Here is a 20,802-nt window from a genome sequence, read left to right on the forward strand (position 1 = left end):
TTTGTTTCTGAAGAGCATCATGGAGCAGTAGGAGGGAGGCTCTATGACCTGAATATTTACACTTCTGTCCTTCACCCTCCCTCCCACCGGAACAGCTGGGATAATTGGTGAGCGCTCCAAGCCCTGTGGGCCAGCGGACACATCATTCCAGCAAGAGCAGAAATAAAATATCTGGAGGGGAAATGAGCAGATTAGAGGGTTAAAGTGCCAGCAGTGAATTTGCAGCGGTGCAATTAGTGCTAACCTTCATGTGCACTTGTCAGCCTCTTCTTTGAACTCTCTCCCTGACGGCCTTCCTGAGATCCAGAGATTTACCAGCTAAGTCATTCACCATCTTGATAAGACTCGCTGAGGTTTCCAGGGTACAGTTAATAGCGGAAACCCAGTTAAGCTCTCACGCACCCGCCTGTGAAATTTCCTTTCTTGTGTGTCCTTTAACAGGCATCTCCCACTCAGTAGCAAAACATGGGGAGCAAATGCAATGCTGGGGAGCCATCCAGGGAGCTTCTTGTGACACCCCCCTCACCCCATGTGGGCTCTATGGAGTGGTGTCCACGTGTTGCCGTTTCTCCGGCAGCACAGCTCTCCGGTGGATCCCGAACTCCGATTTGTTGGAAGATGAACAGTTTTATGAGCCGGCTGTTCCCCTCACACCTTCCCAGCGCTTCCATTCGCAGCAACTCTTCTCTGAGAACAGAATTTATTTAGCACCTTCCCCCCCACCCCCATTGTGCCTGTTCTCTCTGAACACAAAGTAAATCAATCGACTATAAACAGCCTTCCTGAGCCCAAAGGGCCTCCCCAGGGGCACCTACCTCTGCCTTGAAACCTGGCGAACAGGTGAGTCCTACCCCAGGTTGGTTCTCTCTGGCATCTTTCACACTCCAGGGCTCCTAGAATGCTTTCCAAAGCAGTGAGTTAGGCACCATCAATTCATAGGCACAGGCGAATGTGGAGACCGCTGTGTGCTCATGCTGGTGACAGGGTGGAGCCAACATCGGCTTGGATTCCAGGGTTCTCCCTGTCCCGCTCCGGAAGTTGCAGGATCTTTAACTGTCTGATGTGCCATCCAGGGAGTTTCGCTTGATGCCCTGTCTCTTGCAAAGGATGGTGCCTAGAAGGCTAGAGCTTCTTTGTGCCTGAGTGTGTGTTAGATGTGTCCTTGTGCATGACTCGTGTCCTCGGCCTTCTGACCTAGTAGCAATAGTGCTACCAAGTGAACCCCATGCGTGCTTTTTGTGTGTTGTGTAAGAACGCGGCTCGTGAATAGCAGAGCCACAAGTGAATTCCTCCCAGCTCTCCTCATGAATGAAGAACAAGTCCTAACAGATCAGCCGTCCTAGCTAGAGCTGGGAAAAAAACTGATTTCTTTGGTTCGCTGGCAGTTCAGAAAACGAACAAAAACCAGTCCAGCCCAAACTGAAAACAAAATGTTTCAGAATTTTTGGTAAATCAGAAATTTTTTGTTTGGTCTTGAACAAAATGTTTTGTTTGGGGCATTTTTAACCTTTTTAATAAAGCAAAGGAGATGAAAGGCTGAATTCATAACAACGGAGGTGGGCGAGTAATCTTCAAATACGTGAAGGGCTGTTAGAGGAGGATGATCAATTGCTGTCCATAGCCACTGAAGCTAGGACAAGAAGTCATGGGTTTAATCTGCAGCCAGGGAGATTTGGGTTAGATAATAGGGAAAAGTTTCTAACTCTAAGGGTGTTTAAGCTCTGGAACAGGCTTCCGAGGGAGGTTGTAGAATCCAATCATTGGAGAGTTTAAAGAACAGGTTGGATAAATTCCTGTCAGGGACGGTCTACATTTACTTGGTCCTGCTTCAGCATAGGGGGCTGGACTAGATGCCCTCTTGAGGTCTCTTCCAGCCCTACATTTCTATGAATCTGTGATAGCCCCGTAACCAAGGCATCCACCTGGGAGGGGAGAGATCTGGGTTCAGTTTGCTGCCCCTGAGCCAGGGTTTGGAACCCAGGTGTCCTACGTCCCAGCTGAGTGCCCTGATCACTGGGGCTATAGGGCATGCTAGGATGGATTTGTCTGACTTTCCTACTGAAGCAGTTCCACTTGGGTCCATAGAGAGATTGTGGGAATAACTCTCATGTGGTGGTTAGGCACTCATCTTGTGGGGGGGGCGGCCCTGTTCCAGGCCCGGTTCCAGAGCAGGGATTCAAACCTGGGTTTCCCACATCCCAAGTGAGTGCCCTAAGCACTGGGTTACTGTTGTTATAAGGGGACGGGGGCTCCACCTGTATGTTGTGAATGGTGCCTAAAGTCTCTTGTGAATCTCGCCCACAAACTCAAAATGCTTCATTTTGATAATGTTGAAATGAATTGTTTGGATGTTTCTGCATTATTGTTTTTGTTTCATTTTAAACAGTTTCCCAAAACTGATGTACATTCATTAAATGTTTTCATTGGCTAAATCTGCATTTTTTTGGTCTGGAAAAAGTTTTGGATGAAAAATTTGGCTGCGCTCTATTGATAGATCTTACCACACAGTGTGTATTCTCCCATTTCTCTTCAGGACTGGATTTACTTTTGATGAGTGTTGTTAAGTGATCAGTGCTCTATGTACCTTTCTAGTTGTAATACTGCTGCCATGAAATAGAAAGGTAACATTGCCTTCCTGCAGCATCACAGAGCAAGGAAACTGGCAGGTGACTTGTGTTAAAACTACAAGCACCAGCTCTGATTTTTATATTAGACAGTTCCATGCAGCTTGTCCTGTTTGAGTGGGTGTTTCAGCCCCACCCCTCATATTGATTGGCCTCTGTGTATGTCTACTGATGAGCATTTAGTACTGCAGTGGTTGTTGGTTTTATGTTTACAAGTGAATTAACACCCTCTGTTTGGGTCCATCCCAGCTGGGGAAGTCCCTCTTATTCCCCAGGTATGAAAGGCATGATTCTCTGTCTCCCCTTGTTGGTGCTTGCTGGAGATGTCTTTAGGTATGTGTTGTGATTCCCTCTCTGACTGATTATCTGGAGCTGTGTTGTTCTTCCAGTCCATGGTTCTGCTGATGTGAATCTGTAACAGCCACCCAGAAATGACAGAAAAACGGAATCATTTAACTGAGAAGCAGAAAACCTGCCTGACATGAAAGGGAAATAACAGGGGTATTTCCACATCAAAGGCTTCTGCTGCTTGCCGGGCCTCCCCAGATTCTCAGCTGGCTGGAGAGAGCTTGAGCACACAGACGTGCATGGCTGATCAGGGAGTATGTGGGATTGCCAAGCAAAAGGGATGGTGCATTACTGCTCTTGTGAGGTGGCATTCCCAACCTTTAGCCATCATTAAGTGTAATTAACCTTCTGTGTTTTCTCTGCCTGGGAGGGAGGCTGGGGCAAACAGATAGACTAGATGGCAGTGGATTGGATGGATGCAGCTCAAATCCCACTGTTTTTACATTGCATACAAGCAGTGAGCTGTTGATTCTCTACTCCGTCACTTGTTGCTTATCCAACGGAGTCACCTCTTTGAGGTGACCAGGTAGTGCAAAAACAAGGAAGGCCTCCTTTGGCTGTGGGGGTTGCTAGGAGGCCACGCCGTTTGTCTAGGATGAGGACTTAGGATCTGTGGCAAACACTTGGGTCGCTGCCCTACTCCCTCTACATAGGCCAGTCAAAACATCCAGGTTGTATGATGTGGCGGCCAGAACTTTCTGGTTGGGACTAGCAGCTGAGAGTGCCGCTCTCTGTGTATCCTGGTCCTAATCCTCCAGGCTCTCAGTGGTCTAGGAATGGGCTACTTAAAAGCACCCTCTGTCCCTGATCAGGCAAAACACAAACTAGAAGTGCTTATGATGAGACTTTTGGGAGTCCTCGGTACAGCATCCTAGACCATGCAATACCTGGCCCCAGGGGTTAGAGTGAGACTGTTCTCGCAGCTACACCCACCTCCTTGCAGAAACCGACCAGAACTCGCAGAAAATTCAGGTTGAAGTGACCAGACTCCAATTGGTGAACAGCAAATCCCCTGTGCAGGCTTTTTATGCTTCTCTTGAATGTGTATTTGTGCCTAGATTCCATGGTGATTGGAGCCCTATAAATACTTCAAACAGATGGATTTCCCACCAGATTATCATGAGTCTCAGGCATGTCAGACTGAGTCTGAACAGGCAAAGTGTATGTGTGCGTGGTTATCACTTACAAAAAACACTGCCGATGGAGTTACAATTGCTAGCATGCTGCAGTGCCTTCTGCTCTTGAATCCCTTCCAGAAAACAAGGAAATGCTCAGTTAAGTTCTCCCCACATCTCTCTCTGCACCCCCCCTCCAAAAAAGGTGGCACTCCAAACTCTGAGCCACCATTAAGTGTAACTAACCTTCTGAGCCTTCTCTGCCTGGGAGGGAGGCTGGTAGACTAAACAGCCATAGATTGGGTGGATGCAGCTCAAATCCCACAATTTTTACCTTGCCTACAAGCAGTGAGCTGTTGATTCTCTACTCCTCACTTGCTGCTTATCCAATGGAGTCACCTCTTTGAGAACTTTTTTGTCATCGGTAGTGACAAAAACAAGAAAGGCCTCCTTTGACTGCTTTAACTAAAGGCTTTTGATACTGTCTCTCATGACCTCCTCATAAACAAACTAGGGAAATACAACCTAGATGGAGCTACTATAAGGTGGGTGCAAAACTGGTTGGAAAACCGTTCCCAGAGAGTAGTTGTCAGTGGTTCACAGTCAAGCTGGAAAGCATGTCAAGTGGGGTCCTGCAGGGATCAGTTCTGGGTCTGGTTCTGTTCAATGTCTTCATCAATGATTTAAATAATGGCACAGAGAGTACACTTATAAAGTTTGTGGCCGATACCAAGCTGGGAGGGGTTGCAACTGCTTTGGAGGGTAGGATTAAGATTCAAAATGAACTGGAGAAATGGTCTGAAGTAAATAGGATGAAATTCAATCAGGACAAATGCAAAGTACTCCACTTAGAAAGGAACAATCAGTTGCACGCATACAAAATGGGAAGTGACTGTCTAGGAAGGAGTACTATGGAAAGGGATCTGGGAGTCCTAGATAGTGGATCACAAGCTAAATATGAGTCAATAGTGTAACACGAGCAGAGGAGAAGTCTTTTAGACAGCCAAGAGTGGCTGCAGGGGAAGCAGCCAATCAGAGGGGCTGCTGGAGCAGCCAGTCAGGGGCCAGGAGGGCCATATAAAAAGAAGCCACAGAGTGAGACAGAGGGTTCCTGGATGGCTGGAAGAGCAGCAGGACCATGGACAGCTCAGCGTGGGCAGGGCTAAGCCCAGGGAGGGCTGCCGAAGACTGGCTGACGGGACTGAGCAAGGACTGAGCCCAGAACCTCGCCGGACCAAGCAAGGGCACTGTTGGACTGGTATAGAGGGCAGTGTCTCCAGGGAGGAAGCCTTGGCAGAAGTAAAGACTGTATGCCCCATTTCTGTTCCACCTTCCGACACTGTGTGTGACTCGGCCGGAGGGTTGAGTCACTGAAGACCTGCCAGAGAAACCATCGGTCCGGGGGGGCGGCTCACGAGAGGCGGGTGCCACCCCGTTCCAAGAACTAAGAGACAGCAAGCTCACACCCAACCAGAAGGTACTTGTGAGAGACAGGTGCCGACCCTGTTACAGATGGTCTATACTTAGTCCAGCTGTGAATGTAGGGGACTGAAGTAGATGACCTCTCGAGATCCGTTCCAGTCCTATGGTCCCATGAAAACAAGCCACAAACTTAAGAAAACCAGAAATTTACAGCTATGGTCCTGCATCACACGTTTATACAATCTAACTGCCTTCTTTGGGTTGCCAGCACCATGTTGTATCATGCTTTTGGGAGTGGGGAATGTTTTCTTACCTTACATGAAGCTGACTTTAGAATATGTCTCCTGAGGCATTGTTAGTCTCGTTAATTGTGGTTGTGCAGCTGGAAACAAACAGAAGAGACCCCTCGTGACCGGGGTGAATCTCCAGCCAGCAGCATTTGCTCCCTCTGTCATTGCTGCGCTGCAGGTTGTGTTGGACTGTGTGCACAGGTGCGCTATCGAGAGTTGTGGTGGGCACAGAGCAGCAATTTTTGGTAGGAGGGAATAAGGACCTGGGATCAGAATGGCGCCTATTGGTAATTGGGGCCCCTACATGGATGCAGTTGCAGGACTGGCCTAAAATCGGATCGTCAGTCCCTTGAGCTGTAGGTAATCACTTGATTCTATTATTTGTGTTGTGTGAGGTTAGGGTTATAGACGTATAAGACTGATGAGTGGTTAGAAGGAAGACACATGTATTGGGATCAAGCTTATCATGGAAATACAGTTGTAAGCTAGTGGGGAAGCCCCTCCACAAGGACACTGCTCGTGCCACTTGGTTTCTAGTGCATGGCCAGGAATGCACCCAAAGCCTGGGAATTGGGTGGAAAGCAAATCCCGCATTGCTACAAGCCCTGGAGAAGCTCACCTCGAAGAGGGACTTTCTCTTCCTGCTGGTTATTCTTGTGGGTGGGCTCAGGTGCCCTGCAGGTAACTGCTACCCCTGGACAGGACGAGGGCATCGGTCTGGCTTCCAGAGAATGGCTGAGAGGGAGAAGTGATGGTTGATGGGAGGTGTTCAGTTGATGGGAAGGGTGAGCCCTGGAGGCCCTTACCTGCAGAGCTGGCTGCGGTCAGGGAACACCACTGGCTGTTGCTTCGCTCCTTGTTAGGTTGCTGACTGTGCCTGATTTGTTTGTAATGCCTTTTCGGGGGGGTGGGGCGCAGACTGGGACTTGTTCTGTTCTACCTGCCGCCTACCGGGCCTGTTTGGGAAAAGCCTTGGGGGAAGTGGGGGGGGGTGTCCCCTTCAGCCTGGGGCAGTATCTCTGCAATCACAGCTTCACAGCTGGTTGCTGTTTTGGAGTTACCCCCAAAGCTGTGGATCAGGTGAAGTCCCCAGTGGGTGGTGGGTGGGAGGGGGGTTGGGGCAGCTGGGGGAATCAGTCTGTGTTGTTCCATGCAGGCGGCATGAGGCGTATTTTAATGAGACCTCAGACTGCTTCTCCTGAAGCTGCGGAAAAGGGCTCCCTCGTTACTGTTGCTGCTGCTCGCGTTCCAGACCAACTGGGTTTGTGAAAATAAAGTTTTGGCATCGGCTGCACGCTCTGCAGCCCCCAGCCAGGTGATTCTGGGGATGTGGGGAACAGTGGTAGCAGATGGAGGAGCGCTTGATTAGCATAAGGTGTCATTTTCATGGCTTGGGAGCCGCAGCAGCAGGAGCGATGCTCTAGAAAGACACCCACCTAAAGGGGAGAGAGGAATGCTCACTAATCAGCTACTGACCTGGGGGTGGGCGGCTGTAGGCGGGGAGACCGAGCAGGGGAGGAGATTAAAAAACCAAATCCACCGCCCTGGTGGATACAGCTGCAGAATCCTCTTCTCAATGTTCATTTTCCCATCTCTGGTTCTTCCCTTTGATTGATATGTGCAACCACAGAGTGTTACCAAGTGTCTTTTTTTTCCCTGTCCTCCGAGGGGCGATTGAAAGTAGACTTTAAGGCTGCTAGAAAACTGCCTGGAGAAGGAGGTGATTTAACCTCTGAGCATTGCACCAGCTTCTGTTCTCAACAGCAGGACTGGTGGGGGTGGGGGTGGATTGCTTTGTCCACTGCTTCGAATGAGCCTGGCACAAAGAGGAGAGAGCCTCATGTTCTCTTCTGTGCTCAGAGGGGCCAGGGCAGGGAGGGGCGAGTAGGGTGACGTGTTCCAGGGGCTGAGTGGGACCAGGCTCGCGCACATGGGATGGCAGCTGGGGCGAGGTGGCACGTGTGTGTAGTGTGCTCTGGGCCCATCTCCACCTGCGGTGACCAGTCAGCTGTCCAGGCTTACAGGCGGTAGGGATAAGAAGTGAGAAGCGGCCAGTTATGGTTGGCACACACTGATTTTTATTCCTGGACCCACTGGTTCTTTGTGCACAGCTTGGCCTCCAGCAAAGAAAAGCATCCAAACCTCATGCTTTCTGAAGGGAAAACTGCCTTACATTGGTCCTGAGCACAGTCTCTTTAAGGGAGGCCATTCCTTTCATGTCCTTTCTGGGGAGCAGACCTGGACTCTCCACCTCTCCTTTCTGCGCCAGGCTGGAATCATTCAAGCCTCTCCCTGCACCTTCAGCTTGTAAGCAAGCGACCCCCAGTGCTGCCACCTGCTTGGAGCTCCACTGGCCAGTACTCAGGAGAGCTGGCCAGCCTGGACCCCCACCAAGGCCACGCCACCCTCCTGGGAGTGTGCTCCCCTAAAGCATTCCAAGCTCTGCTCTGGGGCGCCTGGTGTTCATGGAGAGCTGCTCCAGTGTGTGCTGTTGGGACGGTTGAACAGGCTTCAGACCCATCCCTGGAGGTAATCTCCCCCCACTGGATTTTGACAAGGAGAGCTGGCTCCCTTTCCAGGGTCCCAGGCCTGTAAGCGAGGAACCCTCCTCCAGCTGCTTCCCCCTTGATCGGGTAGGCCAAGTTGGACACACGCGTACTGCCCAAGATTTCCAGTGGGTAAAGCAGGACAGGTTCTGCCACTGGGGCCTGGGAGGCCTGGGGGAGGCGCACAATGAATCTGCAGTGGTGGCTACCGTCTCCCGGGGCTGGCTGGGCTCGGCTCCCTGCTCTGGGCATTGGGACCTGGCGCACAGGTTTGGCCTGGCCCCCATAATGGGACAGACCCACAAAACTCAGGACTGTAGGGAGGTATGCACAAGTGTGGCCTCAGCAAGGTGATAGGAGCTCTGAACGCTGGCCTTCTCATCCCATCTCTGCCACTGATTCACTCTGTGTCCTTGGGCAGGTCACTTAAGGTCAGCCTATGGCTCCTGGAGCTGGATCCAGGGGCAATAAGGGTTCATAGAATATCAGAGTTGGAAGGGACCTCAGGAGGGATCTAGTCCAACCCCCTGCTCAAAGCAGGACCAATCCCCAGACAGATTTTTGCCCCAAATCCCTAAATGGCCCCCTCAAGGATTGCACTCACAACCCTGGGTTTAGCAGGCCAATGCTCAAACTACTGAGCTATCCGTCCTCCCCAGGTTGGCCGGAGATCAGGAGCAGCAGAATGCAGGGAGCTCTCACCCTAGAGGCATTGCACGTGCTGCCCCTAGCACAGCCCGAGGGGCCCTTGCTAGCACACAGACCTGTTCCTGGCAGCGCTCTGTGCCCCAGGAGTAGCCTTTCCCTGTGGCTGCATTGTGGCAGCCCCCTGTGCCCTTCTCCTCTCTCAGCACAGCAGTGCAGGGGTAGCCAAAGCTTGCCCCGTGTGCCCTGTGCCTGTAAAAGGGAGATGACGACTGCCAGCCTCCGCGGGCCCTGTTTGTACAGCATGTCTGGGGGTACGACGTGCTGAGCATGATCTACATGCCCAGCCTCCAGGAGGGACTGCGGGGGAGCCAAGCCCGTGGAAAGAGCCAGTGCTGTGTCATGCTATTTGCTCCTTAGGCATGGGCCAGTTCTTCTGTCGCTTGCTGTGGGGCATGAGTCCCCATTTGGAACAGCCAGGTCGCCGAGCTCCTCGCTGGCCCCCTCCGCTGTGCTCCCGTTCCCTGGGCCTTAGTGGGAGCCTGCGGCGAAGCAAAAGGCAACGCAGCTCGGGGGGAGGAAGGGGGTGCTGCTGCATCTGCCTGCCGACCTTAGGTTGAATACCGTGTGTGGGTTCGTGATGCTCTGGGTCAGTACTGTGGTGTCAGGGGCATGGGTGGTGTCCCACGATTCAGGATGAAAGGAATTAATCCCTAGAGAGAGCTGCCTCCTGACAGGCTGTTAGGCGGGTCTGACGTGAAGGCCAGGCTGCCTTCATGTTCCTTCCTCACCCAGAGTCTGTCTGACCTGGGGCTTTTTGTCCCGGAATAACTACGGACATGTAGCTATCCCTGGGTACTCCTAGTGTTGGTGCGCCAGGTAGTGTAAAATGGGGCGTGTTTTGGTGTAGCTGCACCACTGCAGAGATGGCTGCTGTGGACAGGTCCGTAGACGGCCAGGAGGTTCTGTTAGCAGGTTGGGAGCCTAAACTTCCCAGGATGTCCTGTGTCTGTCGGAAGCTGTGCATGAGGGCAGACCTGAGGTTGTCTGCAGAGACGTCACTTCTGAGGCCTGGTGCCTCCGAACACTTGGGCTGATGAGAGCAGGTTACAGTTTCAGGGGCTAGGAGATATAGCAGAGAGTGTTTTAGAAACAAAGGGAAACCACCAACCCCAAGTCCTCTGGAGCCTGGGCTCTGGAAATCCCCCCCCATGCAGGGAGTGAGAAGGCAGTGCTTTCCCCGTGAATCCGATACATTTCTTGCCCTGCTCCATAGCTGGGAGCATCTACCTCCAGCTGCAGAGTCCCACGCTCATTTCCAGCTGCACTGCATTCAACTCGCAGCAACAGACCTTGGACTAGATTGTTCTGGCCCATTGTTGGCAGAGCAAAAAAAACCCCTTCACACTGTGGATTCTCTAACTCGAGGCTGACTTCCTGGGGAGCGAGGACATTTCTGCATGTATTCAAGGACATCCCTTGTCAATTCAATCCCTGAGTGGGACTAAACAAACTGGCTGCTGAGATCAAAGGGTTTTCTTTTACCTCTTTAAAACCATTGAAAGGATGCGTCTGAGGGAGAGTGCTTTTGTGTTTCCATTCGCCTGGTGGGAAGGAGACGCTTCCATTCAATTCACAGAAAGACATTTGCCTATGTTAATGTCGAAATGGAGTATTTGTAAATATTGGTTCTCGGGTAACGGTCTGGGCAGGCTGTGCTGTGTAGGGTCGGAAACCTGCTGCAGGGGGTGTGTTTCCTTTCATAGGCTTGCAGAGAAGTGGTCTGGATCCATTCTATACAATATGGAGTCATTTTACTCTCCCGTTGATGACCTGGCGCAGAGGACACCGTGTTCAGCCCATGTTACAATGGAATCTTGGCTTTCCAGATTTTATTTCCCCGGTGGGAAAGTTTATTAATTAACCGTCACGTGACCTGTTTCGTTCCCGAGCTCCTGTCTGTCTGTGTGTGAAATGCAGGCACCTTGGTGGCTGGGAGTGGGAGGGCAGCACTAAATGGGCCACAACCCAATAGTGAGGGCAGGAGAAGCTTTCTCCCAGGGTAGTCTACGGGGAAAGCCCACTGCTATATAAAGGGCTAATATCTGTGAAAGTAGGGCATGATTTTAAAAGTCTCGTCTGGAAAAGCTCCCAGCCCCAAACACACATGCCCAGAACTCAGTGTCTCTGTTTGGGAGGCTGAAGGGCCAAGACAGCCTGAGTCTCCAGAGACCATTGTGTGTGTTAAACCTGTGGGTTAAAGCGAGAAACTGTCCCCTCCAGCGTCCCCTGCTGCATGCCTGTGACCCTCCGGTGCTACTCAGCCCAAAGCCAGGAGGCAGCTCTGCAGATCCTCAGGGGCTGGCGTAATGGTTTACCTATACCCACACGCTAACTATGGGATCCCAGCAGGAGGCTTCGTTAGTGGGTTCTGGGGACGGGAGAGAGTTGTTAAATGGTAAAGCAGTCACATAATACAAAATGGAGATGATGCAGCTGCCCTTTATATTCCTTTTGCCATGTGGCTTGTACGTCCTGTGTCCCAAACACAAGTGGGACGCAGGACGTACAAGCCACATGGCTTGGAAAACCTTAGAGTTCTGTCCCTAGCCCTGCCCCAGCATGCCTTGCTGAGTCACAAGGTGCAGCCCCTGGCCCTTCCAATGGATTCATTGTACAAAGGGGCCATCAAAGAGGCTAGGCAGTGCTGACGCCAATCGATCTGGGGGTGTCACCCAGAAACACAGCACACGTTTGGAAATGCACGTATACCTACATATCTATAACGCATAATACAAAGGTGATACCAACGTATAAACAAGATTATCCTACTTGGCAAACAGTAACAGTTTTGCAGATATCTCACACGGCATATCTGGTCAGATTCCTTGCAATTTTATAATATTGGTGTCAACAATATCATAAAGCGTCCCATGTTTTCTATACAGCATCACAATGTGCACAGGGCTTTTTGGTAATCAGTTAACCCCAAAAGGGCTATCTATTCTTGGAAAGCTTGCTGGAGTCACTGGGGACTACAGAAGAGGGAAACTGAGGCCAGAGCCACTTGCAGGGCCACCCTGACGATACAAGGGGGCACTTGGCAGATGGCGAATAGGCAGCAAGCCCCTGGTACAAGCTGTTTCTCTCTCTCCTCCATTGGAGGCCATGGCAGATCAGCCGTCAGTGGGGAGTGGAGGACTAGCCAGGACTCCCCCGCGTGCCCTCCCCTTTAGCCGGGCTTGGCATGGGGTACAGTCCTCAATTCCAGTGTATGCCAGGACTGGAGTCTGCTCTCCCTTGGATTCCAGCCCGAGCAGCAGGAGGTTCCTCTGGAATTGATGATCTCATTCAAGTGTCAGGTTGGCCAGGGCCAGTTCCCTGTGAACTGGAATTTATGGCGGAATCTGCCTCGGCAAAGGTTTTATCACAGGCTTTAAGCAGAGCCGCGCGGGTGCTCCAGGGCTAGCAGTAGCAGGCAGCTTCTCCCTTACCCAGCCAGTCTGGCTGGGGGAGTTGTGGGGGGAGGAAGAGCCAGGGTTTTACTGGAGACGCAGTAATGTTCATCTGCAATTATCAGGATTGATTAATGGGGCCTGTAGCCCTTGCCCCTGTGAACTGGAGTTTGGCCGAGGGTTGGTAAGCTCTGTGATGCTGAATCCCCCACTGAACAAACGTCCTTTCCACTCCCCACTCTGCTGCAGCATTCTGAGGCTGGGACCGGAGGGGGCTGGCAGCTCAGTTAGGGCTGCTGGTTTGCAGAGTGACAGGGCTCTCTTCTGCTCCCTGGGAGCGTTGTGGCTGCCAAGACGCTTGCTGTGGTCAGGACTGAGTCAGTGCCAAGCTGTCCTCTCCCATCCCGCTGCTCTGAGTGGATGGAGCTTCCCTCTTGGGGCTCTGGGGTTTCCCCTCAGAACTTTGCCCATGGGGAAGGCCGCCAGGCCCTGCTCAGGATTGTTTTCCAGCAGTGCTTGAATTGGATGTGTGTTAACGTAGCCAAGGGGCATATGAGTGCCCAGACCCAGGCACAGCGCAGGCAGGTGCAATCCCGGGCTCCCACACAGCTCTGATGTCCCTCACGCCTGACCCTCAGCTCCTGCTGGTGTTCCAGCCACGGGCTCCTGCCACACCCAGCTGTGCCAATGCCCCTCAGACCTGACCCGCAGCCCCCTGCTAGGACAGTGCTGGGTGGCTACCTCATGGATCTGCTGGTGTCCTTCCGTTTTGTCCTGTGGCACCTTCTGTTAATGCTCGGGCTCCTCGTGAGCGGGGGGTGATTTTGTTACATGAACTGACTTCCCGGAGGACTGGCCACGGTCTCTCAAACTCTTATCCATGAATCTCCCCATCCCAGCGAGACCAGTTCATTAACCCTGTGTGCTCCCCAGGCCTTTATTCAGGAATCTGTCAGTTAAGAAATCAATCCCCTTTGCTGCTAGCCCAGTCGCCCTCTTCCTTTTAAATGGTGTCACTCTTAAATTTCTTGGCCCCACTAATAGATTTTTATATAATCACTTCAGTGCACTTTTAAAGAGAGAGAGCACGTTCATTGCTTTTCCCCATGATTAATTTCCCATAATAGTCCTCTAACACCAGGGCGAAGAGAGGAGAGAGAGAGGAAAAACCCCACATTATCCACTTTGTGCTCAGAGTATAAATGAATTGGATTTAATTTTTGTTTAATTGTTTCCATAGCTCAGCCCCTGCTAACTTTGCAGGATAATTTATTTTGCAGTCTTGGGGAAAAGAAGGAAGAAAGTCTCTGCAGCCAAGCGGTCTGCCTTGGATAGTGGTTAATTACAGCTGATAGCCTTATCTCCTTGTAATTATTGGAGTCTCGTTGGCCTTGCTCCTGCTGGCGGCTCCCCCTCAGCACGTTGCCGATCGATTATACGGGGACGGGCAGACCTTGGACAGGCGGCCTGTGGGGAGAGAAACGGATGGGGTTGGAGTGTGAGGGGAATTGAGCATTTTGGAAGTGAGAAGTTCTTGCATACTTTGTGTGTGTGCGTGTGTGTGTGTGCGTGTGCGTGTGCGCGTGCGCATGCATTGGGGGCGGGGCGGGGAGAGAGAACCCTGGAATGACTGTAGAGATTTCTTGTTTCTTTTGCAATAATGGCCTGGCTCAGAGGCAGCAAATGTCCAGGGGCCTCAGACCAGCCCTGCCACCCTTACTGGGGCCTGTATATTGGCCAAAGACCCCCAGATTTACAAGGAAGTTATGACATGGGGAGGGGTGGCTCATGGCTACAGCTTTGTAGCCTCTGCCCCGCTCTCCCCGGGGACCGTGAGAGAGCAGCTGCTCAGAGGCGGTGTATGATTCCACCTCCTCCTCAGAGCTGCTCTGGATTTCCATCCCCCTTTTGACTCCATGTCCCACCTCCTGGGATTGATGGAGGAAGACCACAGGCAGCAAACAGGAGCAGCGCCCCTGGGCTGGAGCCAGGCTGGGGTGAGAACCCCTTGTTTCTGTGGACCCCTCCGTGCATGCCAGCTCTCCCAGCTTCACTCCATCAACCGGCCCAGAGTGTCTCTTTGCAGCAGCCGTGTCTGACTGAGAACAGCAGCTCCCAAACTGGACTGGCTCACGTACCATCTTAAAGAGCTGCTGTGAAGTGAATGGCTGGGCCGCCAAGCTCGCATCCCACCAGTGGTACGTGTGGCACTATTTGGGCATGGGGTGGGTAGAGGGCGGGGACCAGCCCCAGAGCCCAGCTCAGTATGGCTGTGTTTGCAGCCAGCTCCTCAGGACGGGGATCTCGCGCCTTCCTTCAAAGGGAGCAGCCGGTTCTGCATCCCCATCCCTCCCTGTCCTCTGCCGCGGTTTGGTGGTGGGATTAGAGAGCAGAGCAGAGCTCCTTCTCGCTGCCAGTTAGTTGCCGTGGAAATGGCTGTGTACTCCCTGGGGATGACTCTGGCTTCAGGATTGGAAGTGGAGCAGGCTGATCCCCGTGTGTGTGTGTGTGTGTGTGTGTGTGTGTGTGTGTGGGGAGGAACAGAAGCAGGGCTGCCTTCAGCCAGGGTTTGTGGGAAGCTTCAGCAGGTCTCTGTGTGTCTCCTGAAGGGATTGGGGGCTGTTCTTGCTCCTTCGTGACATATGGGGAAGGCCTGAAAGGTGGTTTGGGGGGGACACGCCTTCAGCCTGGCCTGCTCTGCGCGTCTGGAGAGCTCGGTGAAAGGTAGGGGAGCGGGGCAGGGCTGATTCTCCCGGGGAAAGGAGCCTCGTGTAGCTGAGACGTGGGTTGTATTCGGACTGTTGAGAATCACTTTAAACCACGGCTGAAGAGCACTTCTGAGCAGCAGCCTTTTGCCACTGAGCTCTGGCTCAGGGGCTGCTCTCGTATCGTCCTGGGCCCCTCTTGTCCTGGTGTGACCACAGTGCTGATCGGTAAGTGGTTAATGACTTCAGGAATGACATGGAGTCACCAGTTTCGCCTCCTGCAGCCCCAGGGTTATCTTGGTGGTCACCAAGGCTCAGGAGACTTGATGGGATCCCAGGCCTGCCGGCTGCATGTTCTGCAAATCTGTCCGCCAAGCACCCTGGAGGGGAGGAATAGATATAACCTCAGAGCTGCTTGAGGGCACTTCAGCTCCAGTGCTGGAGCTCACTGATCAGAGAGCCGGGCTCTGGACATCAGCCCCAATCCTGGGACTTGGTGCAAGCTGGAGATAGTGCTCTGCTGTGTGACATTACAGCATGTCTGGAGGAGCACGGCTTTCTTATGCTAGTAGGAGTCCCTCGCTGATTTCCTCATGCCGAGTGAGCGGGCTTGTCCCGCAACAGTCCTTCCCTTCCAGCATCACGCGCTCAGTGTTAGAGGAAAAGAAGCACTAGTCAGGGATCTTACAGCGCTTGCCTCCATCTCTGCCACTTGGCATCTGCATGGTGACCCTTCTCTGTCTCCAGGCCTCCGTCTGCTCGTCCTTCACACCGCGTTCGTCTCAGGGACTCAGGGCTTAGTCAGTTGCTCTGTTCTTGTTTGTCTGTAATGCAAAGTGGACAACAAGCACCAGGAGGGAGCAAACCAGTCCCCCTGTATATCCCATCCCTTCCACTGTGCTGATCAGGGGTGGGGAGGTGGTGTGGTTCCTGGGCAAGGGATGGGGGCACAGAGCTCCCAGGGGAGTGGAGCTGGGGCTGTGCCGTGGGCAGAGCAGCAATGCCCCGACTTGTTGGCCACCTCTGGAGTAGCCTGCCAGCCCCTTAGTGCTGATTTCTAGCCATTCTTCTGCCTTCCTCTGGAATTGGCCTTTGTTCACGTAAACCCTGGCTGCCTGAGTGCTCCCCCCGCCCCCCATCCAGAGGGGGAGCACCAAGAGAGGGCGCCTGGGGACAGATGCCACCGGCACATTCTTACTCCTTAGCCTGCCCATTAATCACAGGCTACCGGGGGCATCAGGTCCCTGTTTAAAATGCATCGATGGTGCTGAGGTGAGAGCAGGAGCTGGAGGGCGCCTCTGTTAATCTGCTCCTTGGAGACAGGCTACCTTCGGCCTGTTAATCACTTGCAGTAATTACAACCCCGGCTTTACACGTGGAATGTTAATTAATGCATGGGATGCGGGGACCTGTAGCCTGGCAGTGGGGCCTCGCTGTGACAGGGACGGCCTGGCTGGAGGGCTGCAGGGATTAACCCTTCCAGGCTGTGTCTGCGCCGCCCTTGGACAGGCGTCAGTCTGCGCAGAGTCCCGCCCCGGGTGCTGCTGGGGACGCTGCTGCAGTTCTGGGCTTCCCCCTTTGTTCCCAAAGGGCTGCTGGAGACCCTGCCCCAGGGCTGCAGCTCTGTAGCCTTTCCTCTGAAATGGCCATCGCTGGCCTGGGGACCAGGCATCTCAAGACTTGAGGGCAGCAGAGGAAACAAAATCCAGGTTTACTGGCATGCTTTCGCTTCTGAGACATTACCAGAGGCGGCTCTAATCCCTTCCCTGGGAGCAGCCCACCCCAGCCTGCCTGCGGCTGTGCTCTGCCAGCTCACTGCTGGCCTGGGACTGGGTGGTTCAGGTGCCTGGTGGCCAGGGGGCCTTGAAGTGCAGGGGCATCTGAACAAATGTTAGTGCTGTTATGGGGGAGGAACAGCTCTGGGGCAGGGGTATGGGGACAGCTCTGATCCTGGCGTGGGCTTCTCAGCACTGTGCACAAGAGGGGCGTGGGGCTTATTAGTGAGTCCCTGCAGCATGCTCCAGGCCAGGAACATTTTGCAGAGAGCTGGGAAGGGGAGACAGAAGCAGACCTGGGGGGGTGTGCATGTTCCCCACAAAGGCAGGAGGAGTCATGAAGCAGGGGACAGCTGCTGAGTGATCTACAGGGGAGTTATCTGCTGCCCAGGTGCGGGTGTGAGCTATACAGAGAGGGAGGGAAAAACCCTGAAAGAGGAGAAGGAAGGGAGACAGGAGCCGCACTGTCTGCAGTGGTGGGTGGCCCAAGATTCCCCAGGGTCTGCCTGAGTCCTGCTGAATGAGCTTCCTGCCCCTCTGTCCCCCCTCTGTCACTTGGCTCTGGGCAGGGACCCTGCCCCACTCCCATGCAGCAGGTTTTCAGGCTACACAGCTCGCTTCCATGCCCTGCGTTGGGATTTTGCATTAATCACCCCATAGCAATTCCAGATTCTGCTGAACACCCCAACCCCAGTGAACTGGGGGGGGAGACACACCTGCACATCAGAGCTATGACTATCGTAAAGCTTGTACTGCCTGGCCCATCTCAGAACAATGGCCTTGGTCCTCAAAGATACTCCATGTGGCTCAATATCTGTCACATTTCCCTTCCACGGCCTCTTCCTCCCAGCCCAGAAGTGCTGTTGGGTACCTTCTGCCTTTGCTATCTGAGCCAGGTTACTATTCAGCCAAGCATCCCTCTCCTGCCCCCCAGAGCCCCACCGCCTGGGCTTGGTGATCACCACTCTGGTGAATAGCCTCAGGCGCTATGTTTAAAGCCAATCAATGCAGAGTCACACCCGTCTGTCCTCACTGAAATCCTCCGGACCCAGATCTCCCCTTCCCAAAGCCAGCTGTTTCCTCGCTCTTTCGGACTCCCTCCTAGAGACTAGGGTGTTACCTGCTCATGCCAATCCATCACGGTCTGTCTCTTTCCAATGAGTTTTTAAATAGATTCACTAACGCGTCTGTGTTCTCCTCATCCACATTGGCCATAAATCTGGGGCTCGTCCCTTGGGCTCTTGACATTTGCCAATCTCCAGATGAGCAGGCAATTGAGAAATCAGATCCTGGTGGTGCTCTTAAGTCCTTTCCCCCTGTGCTGAAGGAGGTGGAAAGGATAAAACGGCTCTGTATTTATGGAAGTGGAGCAGATGCCCCCAAGGAGGGGGAGGGGCAGGATAGAAATATGGGTCTAGGAAACTGCTTTTAAATCCATCAGTAAGGAGGTATAATCATGTGATGCTCTATGTAGGGATGGTAAATGACACTCAGATACTGACCTAGGAGGTCTATAAGAACATAAGAATGGTCAGACTGGGTCAGACCAATGGTCCATCTAGCCCAGTATCCTGTGTCTGACAGTTCCAGTGCCAAATGCTTCAGAGGGAGTGAACAGAACAGGGCAATTTCGAGCGGACTCTCCCCTGTTGTCCAATCTCCGCTTCTGGCAGTTAGAGGTTTAGGGACACCCAGAGCATGAGGTTGCATCCCTAACCATCTTGGCTAATAGCCATTGATGGACCTATCCTCCATGAACTTTAATCTAGTTCTTTTTTGAACCCTGTTATAGTCTTGGCCTTCACAACATCCTCTGGCAAGTAGTTCCACTGGTTAACTGTGCGTTGTGTGAAGAAATACTTCCTTTGGTTTGTTTTAAACCTTCTGCCTCTTAATTTCATTTGGTGACCCCTAGTTCTTGTGTTACCCATAGTTTGTGTTATGTGCAGGGGTAAATAACACTTCCTTATTCACTTTCTCCATACCGTTCATGATTTTACAGACCTCTATTGTACACCCTCTTAGTCTTCTCTTTTCTAAGGTTTACACTCCCAGTCTTTTTAATCTGTCCTCATATGGAAGCTGTTCCATACCCTTCATCATTTTTGATGCCCTTCTCTGCATCTTTTCCAATTCTAACATATATTTTTTTGAGATGGGGTGACCAGAACTGCACTCGGGATTCAAAGCGTGGGTGTACTATGGATTTATATAATGGTAGTCTGATATTTTCTGTTTTATTTCTATCCCTTTCCTAATGGTTCCTAACATTCTGTTCGCTTTTTTGACGCCACTGCACATTGAACAGATGTTTCCAGAGAAATATCCACATTGACTCCAAGATCTTTCTTGAAGTGTAACAGCTAATTCAGACCCCATCATTTTGAATATGTAGTTGGGAGTATTTATTCCAATATGTATTTTTTTTGCATTTGTCAACATTTGAATTTCATCTGCCATTGTATTGCCCAGACACCCAGTTTAGTTTGCCGCCTCACTGTTCACCCACTGTTCCAGATCATATGTTGACCAGCACTGGTCCCAGTACAGATCCTTGGGGGACCCCGCTATTTACCTCTCGCTGTTGTGAAAACTTGACTGTTTATTCCTACCCTTTGTTTCCTATCTTTTAGCCAGTTATTGATCGATGATAGCTCCTTCCTGTTATCCGATGACTGCTTGTTTTGCTTGAACGTCTTTGAAGGACCATGTTAAAGGCTTTCTGAAAGTCCAAGTACACTATATCAATGGTTTCAACCATTTCTTCATTTGTGGACCCCTAAAATTGTTTAACTGGAGGTGCAGACCCCTCTGGAAATCTTAGATATAGTCTGCGGACTCCCAGGGGTCTGTGGACAACAGGTTGAAAACCACTGCACTATATCAGTTGGATCACCTTTATCCACATCCTTGCTGAGATCCTCAAAAATTCTATTAGATTAGTGAGGCGTGATTTCCCTTTATGAAAGCCGTGCTGACTCTTCCACAACAAATCATGTTCATCTGTGTGTCCAGTAGTTTGTCAGGTACTGAAGTTAGGCTTATCAGCCTGTAATTGCCAGGATCAGCTCTGGATTCTTTTTTAAAAAATTGGTATTATAATTAGTTATTCTCCAGTCATCTGGTACAGAGACTGATTTAATTGATAGGCTACATACCACAGTTTAATACTTCTGCAATTTCATATTTGAGTTCCTTCAGAACTCTTGGATGGACACCACCTGGTCCTGGTGACTTGACTTAAACAGCAATATCAGTTTGTTCCATAATCTCCTGTACTGGACATCTCAATTTGGGACCATTTCTCAGATTTGTTACCTAAAAAGAATGGCTGGGGTGGGCATCTCCCCCATATCCTCTGCAGTGAAGTCTGAAGTAAAGAATTCATTTAGTTTCTCCACAACCGCCTTGTCTTCTGTCGGGAAGGACAGCTGTATAAATGCTCCCTGATATACGGGGTTGAAGATAATTCAGTGAGAACTCCCTGGCTGAGCCAGGCATGACTTTAGAAGCTAACCTGAGCCTGCTGTGCTGGAAGAGGGGACAGAGCATGAATGGGATCGACAGTCGGGCACATGCTTGCTAGAGCTGACAGTCCCGGGGGGGGCGGCCAGGGGTCAAGAGTCCACCCCGAGTCAGAATTATGAATTCTCCTCATTTCCAGCGCCTGAACTGACAGGGTTTCTGGAGGGCTGATCAAAGGGAAGCTGTCACTTCCTTCTTTAAAATATGACTTGTGAATGGCAGATGGTGGGGAAAGAGTTTAAGCTCTAATAAGAAGAGGAGGAGTGAGAAAGATGTAATGAATACATCCCTGCATTTCCAAGGTGTCACCTTGAGAGACGGGTGGGTATTTGTCAGAGGATGGGGAGCAGAC

The 20,802-nt window shown here is 51.8% G+C and overlaps 1 protein-coding gene across 32 annotated transcripts in view; it reads left to right on the forward strand.

Moving 5' to 3' along the window:
- Positions 1 to 20,802, forward strand: part of RBFOX3 (RNA binding fox-1 homolog 3) — a 321,786-nt gene that overhangs the window by 50,782 nt on the left and 250,202 nt on the right. The window contains exon 1 of one of the 32 annotated variants that reach the window (XM_024104677.3): positions 14,406 to 14,643. The exons of the other annotated variants lie outside the window; for them this stretch is intronic. The gene's annotated coding sequence lies outside the window, so the exon portion shown is untranslated. Of the gene's footprint in view, positions 1 to 14,405; positions 14,644 to 20,802 lie in introns of those variants that run through there. 32 annotated transcript variants of the gene reach the window in all.

Source organism: Chrysemys picta, chromosome 12 (assembly GCF_011386835.1).
Source record: "Chrysemys picta bellii isolate R12L10 chromosome 12, ASM1138683v2, whole genome shotgun sequence".
Taxonomy (NCBI): Eukaryota; Metazoa; Chordata; order Testudines; family Emydidae; genus Chrysemys; species Chrysemys picta.